The following is an 8,582-nucleotide window of genomic DNA, read 5'->3' as shown; positions in this document are numbered from 1 at the left end:
CTAGCGGCATCTGTCCTTGATAACGGTACCGGTTCCTCTTCGTCGCCTTGAAGAGCCGACCGAGCAGCGTTATCGGCGTGTGCGTATACTGATGACGCCGCAATGACTTGGAAGCCACTGAAATGTCACGTGGTGTCCTTTCTCGGTCAAGGTATGGATTAGTTGTCTAATCTCGAATACCAGTTGTTCGTGCGGTCCACGCCACAGGGCTGATAGCAAAAACTGCAATGCTGCCTTCGAGTCGCTGAATATTGACCATCTTCGAGGTTGTTCTTGGCTGAAGAGACGAAGTGCAGTGCGAAGAGCTGCAGGTTCCGCAGCCGTCGATGTCGTTGGGTGGCAAGTGTTGAAGCTGATGGTGGTGGCTCTCGATCGCTGGGAAAACCACGGTTCCAGAGGAACACTGGAGAGTTGCTCATCCATCTGTATAAATATGTGCGTTGTCGGCGTATCTCTCGTGCAAAAGGAGCAGAGTTAGTTGCTTAAGAGCAGGTGATGACAGCTCAGATTTTTTCCTGTTTCCTGATTCCTGGTACGGTGAGGTGCACTGCAGGTCGAGCCAAACACCATAGAGGAATCGATGGCTTAGTTGCGGGGGTGAAGCTTGATGGAAGGCGAGTACAATAATACGAAATATTAACACAATATGATGCCTGCGGCCTTAACATTGATGCCAGTTATGGTGCTGAAAGCACTAGCTGCAAGGTTAAAAGACATGCTGGGCTAGTGCGTCTTTGGTTATCTACTATTTATTCGATAAACATTAACAAATATTACCATTACTATAATTTCGTTTCCTTTTAGACAAACCCGCATGGCTATTTTCAGCATATGCTTGTAGCGACTTAAAGCGGAGGACTGAATTAGGGCTTCGCCGTGAAGCACCTCTTAATGCAGAGAAGCCAGTTTTGACGAATTTTTCTTTCTATTCTCTCTTTATCTCTCTTTTTTTTTGTGTGTCTTTTCCATTCAGCATTGCATATAAATCCAACTCAAGGGACAGATTTTGAGGCGTGTCCCGTGTGAAATATGCAGGGTGACCAACCATTAAGAGCGGCTATAACTCTGTGACCATGACGCTGATAATTGGAGATAAAACGTTTGCGGTCCTGTAGTTACAATACTCGCAAAATTGATTCGCGTTTGACACATTTTAGTCTGTCTGCAACATTCATTGCAACCATATATTGGCCTTACAAAGCCCAAGAGTGATGCATTTGGCACACTAGGCACCGATTACTTGCCCATTCTCTGACCTCGTTTTGCTAAAAATCGTAAGTGTGCCTATCATACATGAGTGAGTAACGTCGCCAAGTATGCATGCACCAGGAAAAAAAGACCGAATCGAGAGGCAGAGGGCGCACTCCAACAACCAAACCGTTCTTTCACATTCGAGCCATTTTCCCTCCCTTTTCGCGCGTTTGAGGATCGCAGAGGGTCGCTATATATGCATGGAGCGCGGCGGAGTGGAAACCACTCCGTCTATCGGTGAAAATGCGAAGAGCGACGGTAGTGTAAACATTTGGCGCGGCGCCAGACACCACGAAACACTCACAGGGCGCCATGCCCATGATCTCGCTGAAGCAACCGTAGACCAAACACATAATATTAAAAAAAAGAAAAAGCCCGAAGAAGGAACTGAAAGACCAATCGAACAGACGTTTTGAGCGGCCGACGTCTAAACGGTCAAGGCGTGAACAATGCCACAAATTCGACAGCACAAACAATGCGTGGCGCCCGAAGAAATGGCGTTGCGAATTCCGCCTTCGGCACACACGCTTTCTGGACGAGGAAAAGCCAGGTGTATATATTGCACATACCGATCGATGCGCACAAAACATCCACTAAAGAGAGAGAGAGAGAGAGACAGGCTGAGCCCCACTTCGCCCCCCGCGTTCTTTCTCTCTCTTCCCATAACACTAGAGACCCCGTATTCTCGACGCGAGCTCGCCTAAGTAAACGCTGGACCACTTAAGTGAATCGAGAGCGACTGACCCCAACGCCACGTATATACCTTAGCCGGAATAGAAAGGAAAGTAGACAAGTAAGGAGAACTGCGGCCGTGGTTTCTGGCTCACTGACCATGCACACACTATAGAGACACTTCTTCGCGTCTATAGACATCGGAAATATTAAAAGCCGAAAGAAAACATTGCGCCATTGGGGAAGACCATATAGCCCAAGAGAAAAAAAAAAAGTGGTACGGAGGCGCGTCGGTACGCTTACTACTGTGGGGACGCATGCATCCGAAGTCTGCAATTTTTGGTGTGTAGCAAATAGTTTCGGAAGAGGGGACAGTGCTTTTTTTTTCCACTTTGTAAAACACAGTTCACGCGCACTTCGCCCCGTACCTATCCCCTCACGTTTCCCCTCCCGTCGATTCCATTATATTTGCCGTGACCCTCCCGTCCGCTGACCACACAACCCTGGGCTATGTATACGCGTAATGGGGGTGTCAGGAAAGGGCGTGAAGGGGAGGGGGGAGACGGTGTTGTCGGGGATGTCTGTGCTGGCCCCGGCAAGGGGCTCCACAGCTGAGCCCCGTCTGAGAATGTCGATGGAATCGCCACCGGTATGCCTGCCCTGTTGTTGCATAGCAGTGTGTGTATGGATGAAGCTGCTCAGTTGTTCGGCGCTCTAGCGGTACTTGGGCACGGACAACGAGATCCGAAGCTCAGATACATCGCGCTCTTGGCTGGGAGTTGTGTGCTGTCTTGTTCGAGGTCCTATCACAGTCGCGATAATCTCCGATATGTGACTAGTATACACAACGCACGGTTTGAAGCGACTGAAAACGGTGCCCATTCTTTACACAGATTCTTACGTTTGCCGGCTACACCTGGGCGGCGAGATATATGAAGATGCCGTCGATTCCGGGTTATAATTTTCGTCTCCTAAACGTCAAATGTTCAGCGCACACTAAGTTAAATTTTTTTTTAAAATTCGGCTTCCGTCGGAACGTGAACGCTGCGAGAGGAAGTCGCATCCGCAACCTCGAGCTCTGCAGGAGATCGTTATAGTTGTTAAGCGGCCCACAGCGGGTGTCGATCCTCATCAGGTAGGATATCGAACGTTTTACCAAGTATTCAATGTTTGGAGGAAGTTGGTTGCGCAGTGCTGTATTTATAATCACCGATTGAAACTACAAACGCTGGCTTTTTAAGCATTTGAATACCTTTATATACATGGCACCAGTATATTCGCTTAGGACAATCAAGTTTAGATATGTCTTGCACGTATTACACAGTATTAGTTATAGACTGTTCTCTCTACACGTGTCTTGAAATTGAAGTTCTCGAGTGTTCGCGTATCATTGTTGTTGTTATAGCAGGTCATCTGAATTCACGTAAAAAATAAACAATTGGTACATTCCGCGTCTAAACATTAAATTTTTGTTCTTTACATGATCATTATATGTCATTCGGTGTTCAATGCTCTGAGTCACTCTTAATCAAAACCCGGAGGGTGGGAGAGAGGGAGGAAAGGTGGAGAGGTTGGCTTGGAGACCATGCCTCTGACTTGCTAGTCCACGTAGAAGGAAAACGTTTATGGTAAAAAAAGGGGGAGGGGAGGAGTACGATAAGACAAATGCATTGTGGGCTATTTTGACTTTTGAGGTATATACATGTACGATCGCACGACATGCCTCACTAATCTCGACATGCAAAGCTTCCTGGTAATTCGGAGCAGTAAGAAGTGTCCCTTTGTCTTGCTGTTTCACACTGGTGTGGGAAGCAAGGTAAAGGAAAGCACACCGATATTAATCCCACGGCACACAAGCACAAAATATCACTGAGCAGCCGGTCTCTCATTACTGCACCATCCCAAACACACAACCCGCTTACGCGAAAACATCACCATGGGCATCACATGACGACACGCCACTCGCGTATACGGAATGAGGGCAACAATGAGATTAATTATTGATTGCCAGATTCTTTACTCCTCGTGAAACCACATTGTGCGTCCCTGTCTCGCTCATAAGCTGACTTGGAGTCGCTGCATTCCTTGAGTCGCTTGTGAAATGTTTGTCGCTTGTCGCGGTTTACTAGGTTTGTTGACATTCGAGTTTCTTCAGCACAAAACAAACAAGTTCATCGAACACTACTGATGTACGTCATTGAGACCAGCCTGCATTTGTATAATTGATCCTTTATGCCGTTGGGAAAGCTTCCGAGGCAAAAAACAAAAAACAAAACAAAAAAGCAACAACATGCAGGTTGAACAAGCGCCCATCTTAGACGGACCAAAAAATTATGGATACAAGACAAGCGCTAAACCGCAACTATAAGTTTACTCGTCGCAGGCAGCGCACATATAAAGAAGCACGAAATGTTCGCCGAACGCACCGCGCACTAGCGGCAAGGCTCAGCGTAGGGTCGTCAAGCGCACATCGGTCTAAGCTATGCTTGGCAAACCTGAAAGAATGAACCAAATAGCCCAGTAACACGCTCTATTCAATAATTTTAATTATGTTTTCACATTCACGAACCTTTTCGGCATGATCAAATTTCCAGCTGGCCTCGATTGGAGCATTCGCGCAATACATAGCTCTCGTTGGAAACGTGTATCATCATCACCACCCCCACCACCATCATAACATCATGATCATATTTTTATGTCCAATGCAGGACGAAGGCCTCTCCCAGCGATATCCAATTACCTCTGTCTTGTGCCAGCTGATTCCAACTTGTGCCTGGAAATTTCTCAATTTCATCATCCCACCTAATTTTTGCATTCCTCGACTCTTGGCGCCCATTCATCGGCTATCTGCCCTACGCATTCATAACCTGCCCAGCTCGATATTTTTCTCTTAAAGCCAACTAGAATATTGGCTATCGCCGTTTACTCGCTGAACCTCACCGATCTCTTCCTGTCTCTTTACGTTACGTCTAACATTTTGTTTTTTGGAAACATGTAAAAACCAATTCAAAATCGGTCCCCATCGTTTTTCTTTTTTTTTTTCTGGTGCGAGGGGGCTTTGCTGTCAGTGACAGCGCCTGCTTATCGACAGTTTTCCCTATGAGCTTTATGAAAATCAGTAATCTGCTAAAGCATGATTGAAGCGATGATACAAAAGGTGAACATTCAATTAAAGGTAGCGCGATTGCGCTATTTCCGCTAATAATCCGTTCGTTTTCGGATAAACTTGGCTACGCCATGCCACCTGTTCGAGCTTGTTTTAATTAAGAGGGAGTATCTGCTTATTCTCCTGACTTCATCTGTCATCTGAAACTACAGATTGCCCTCGAATATCAGCGACTCTCTTCCAGTTCAGTAATTAATTGCTCTCAATGCTTTCCTCATATTGATGCTCAATCGTATAATGAGTACGAGCTTCGCGAAAGTGGTTTGTGCGTAATAAATAGAGAGGTTGCCAGATACAGGTAAAAGAGTTACTCGCGGCACTACCACCCACAGTTAGATATCATATATTGAACAAATATCACCGCGGCCTGAAAGACATACTTAAGCTGTGGTCATACTCCGTACGTTGATGTAAAGAAAGATCAAAAGCAGTGCGTTGCTTCCAAAACAAAGTGACCGAAAAACAAACTTTTTGGAACCCTTGCCTTCTTTGGCGCTTTATCTGAACAAAGAATAAAAAAGGAAAATATAATATAATAAGCTTACGCATCTTGCTGTCAATCGGAGAACGGACGGCTGAGTTCAAAGAACGTTTGAACTAAACGTCCAATATATGTAAGGTCTCCCTCTAAAGCTTACATATTTGCTGTGGTAGGTGCTGATTTTCCTCAAACGCGGCCCGCTTTAGGGCGGGGTCAGTCAACCCCGCGTCGTCAGAGGCTCGTATTACCCCAATAAAGCTCTTGTTAATCGCTTTGCATCCACACGGATATACGGCGCACCAAACACCTTTCCTGTTTCCGTTTTCTTTTTTCCTTTATCACTGGTGAACGGCGTCATTGTGCCTGAACAAACAGACCAGTATAGTCAGAACACTTCCCCAGCCTTCAGAACCACCGAACGCGGCTGTAGCGAAGCGCGCGTGCACCGCGGTCAAGGTCCACGTACGTATAGTGGCCGAGAACATTTTCGTGTTTTGCTTCGGGCCGTCCGTCATACACGCCGGTCAAGCCAACGTTAGGTCAAGCAACTGCACCCCCCCCCCCCCCCCCCCTCACTGCTTTGTGAAGGAGCGTCGAGAACTGGACACGAGCCCGCGCTGCCAATCGACTCGACAATGGCCAGCAGGGGTGTTGAATTAGTGGCCAGTGTGGAGTGACTGCTGTATGGGACGAGGGTGTGAGGACGGAACGGGCGAGGTGGCGAAATCGGAGGGTCGGTCAGCGTGGCTGTTGAAGTGCAGTGTACAGTGAGTGGCGCGCGGCTTCTCGGATGTCCTATTGTGGCCCTGTTCCGTCCAGGAAAAAAAAAAAAATAAGAGAAAAATCGAGCGCGAAAGAAGGGAACGAAGCGGGAGAAGGCCCCGGCAAGAAAGACACATTGTGACAGCCATTGGCATTAACGGACAACACGACGATTGCTAACCCCCCGTTTCAACCCCACGGAGCTCTCCGAGCAACTGCGTCCACACGCCCACGTTTCATTCACTGTGCGGGACGCGACGGAAAGCATTCGCACTCCCTAACTGACTGGCAAGGGTTGTTGTCGTCGCTCAAGAGGGAGATGCAGACCCCAACTGCTACAGCGCTGAAGTGCGCGCGAACGCCCAGCAGCAGACGTGCGTGGTGGCATAAACGTTTTTCTACTCGGGCTGCTCTCAACCGAGTGAGGGAAGAAAAAGAAAGGAACTTCGAGTGAGCTGCTGAGAGAACTATATATGCGAGAGGTCGCCGGCCACACTACAGCGTAAACTTTCGCGTGGTCTCATCGTACGCGCGGCGTCGAGTGCTTTGCTTTCGACGGCCACGAAGACGGCCCGTAAAAGAGCAATAGCGCGCCTAAGTGGCTTTTCTGGTCGCCCGAAGCGCCGAATGGTGGCCCGGTCACGCCCCGTACTACAGTCTAGTGGCTAATGGATGTTGGCTCTTGTCCCACCACGGATGCGTTCCGCGCGCTTTCAGCGTGCAGGGAACTTCTGATGTCGACAACATGTGTGGATGGAGGAACAGTGTGCACTTCAGTTGGGCTTGAGTTGCGCTTCTGCACGCATGTTTTACACACCGAGGCTGATGGTTTTAATTGATGCGGAACGGCCTTCATTAACACATTTCTGTTCCTCAGCTTATACTTAGCTTATTCGAGGTGGTTGCCATCGGCCTCTCTCTGTCCTCAACTTCCCTCCCCCACCTTTGTCCTAAAGAAGGGTGGAGCTTTATAGGCGTTGAGTCACTTAGAAGTGATCGTTTCCACTCATACGTGGTTATACCTATAGTTACAGCGACCATTTATTTTTTAATTTCGTGGCGCTTATCCTGAGGCATAGTTGTTTATTTAAATGAAAGCGATGAGGCCGTCCTCATGCAGAAATTGCAGTAGGGGCTTAGCTAACTTGTCGTGCATGAGCCAACACCTACAAAGCTAAGGTCTGCCTCCTCCGTTCGCCTCTTAGCATCCTTTCTCATGTGGTCATTTTTCGCGAAGTCTTGACAAGTGACGAGTATTACACCATTCATCACATCGCGTTCTGTGGCGCGGCTGTTGAAAAGAATACGCACTTACTGTTGACCCACAATGCGCTGCTGTACGCGTTATTGAGAGTGCCCCAGCTTCTCTTTGGTAATTAAACTCCTTTCCGTAGATTTTGAGCTCCAGTGTACGGAGGGCGGCTGGGGAAAGAAGAAGGAACGTGTGTGCTCACACGTGGGCTGCTTTAAACGAGCAAATACGGTATTTAGACATAGTGTGAAAAGACTTAAGTACACCAGGCCGCAAATCCACGGGTAAAATCTGACTTCATCGATCGCTTGCTGTGCACTGATTCTGGTATACGTATAGAGTGTGTCACTTCGACATTCGAAAAAAAAAAATGAATCACGATGCGCCTCTTTTAATCTCGCGAGGACGTCTAGCTGATTTCTTTTTCGCGTCCCCTTTCCATAAGCTCCTAGGGCCAATATTTCGTTGAAATTGGTTAATCGTGCTCTTCGTGCATTACAGACAGCGTTTACGCCCCCGCTTTTTCTCTCCCTCATCCTCGACCATTCGTTTAGCTGTTTTTTCTCGTGTTCATAACAGCCGGTGCTTGTAGCGGAAATTATGCTTTATGCATTTTGGAGTGACTCCAGTCACCAAAGATTGAGCGGATCTAAAGGCACCACGAGTCGTTGCGCGTTCTCACCGAACGCAGCGTAATTCCGCAACAAACGCTGCCGTATACGTTGTTAATTCGCCCCGATCTAGATGCGGCCGTCGTAGTGGGCATCGAACCTGCGACCTCGAGCTCAGCAGCGCATCGCCATAGCCACTGAGCTACCGCGTCGGGTACCCGACATAAGGTCATAACTACCGAGTCAGCGCACTCGACCACTCAAGGAACTCGGCGATTTTTGAAGCCACGCGGAAAGGAACGCATATCCCACAGACCACTTGTTCTGTTTCACAGTGTACGCGTCAGTAAAAGCAAATCATACGCGCGCGTGCACACGCTTCCTCTA

This window comes from Dermacentor silvarum, chromosome 2 (assembly GCF_013339745.2).
Source record: "Dermacentor silvarum isolate Dsil-2018 chromosome 2, BIME_Dsil_1.4, whole genome shotgun sequence".
Classification (NCBI taxonomy): domain Eukaryota; kingdom Metazoa; phylum Arthropoda; class Arachnida; order Ixodida; family Ixodidae; genus Dermacentor; species Dermacentor silvarum.
Note: the sequence above shows the minus strand (reverse complement) of the source record.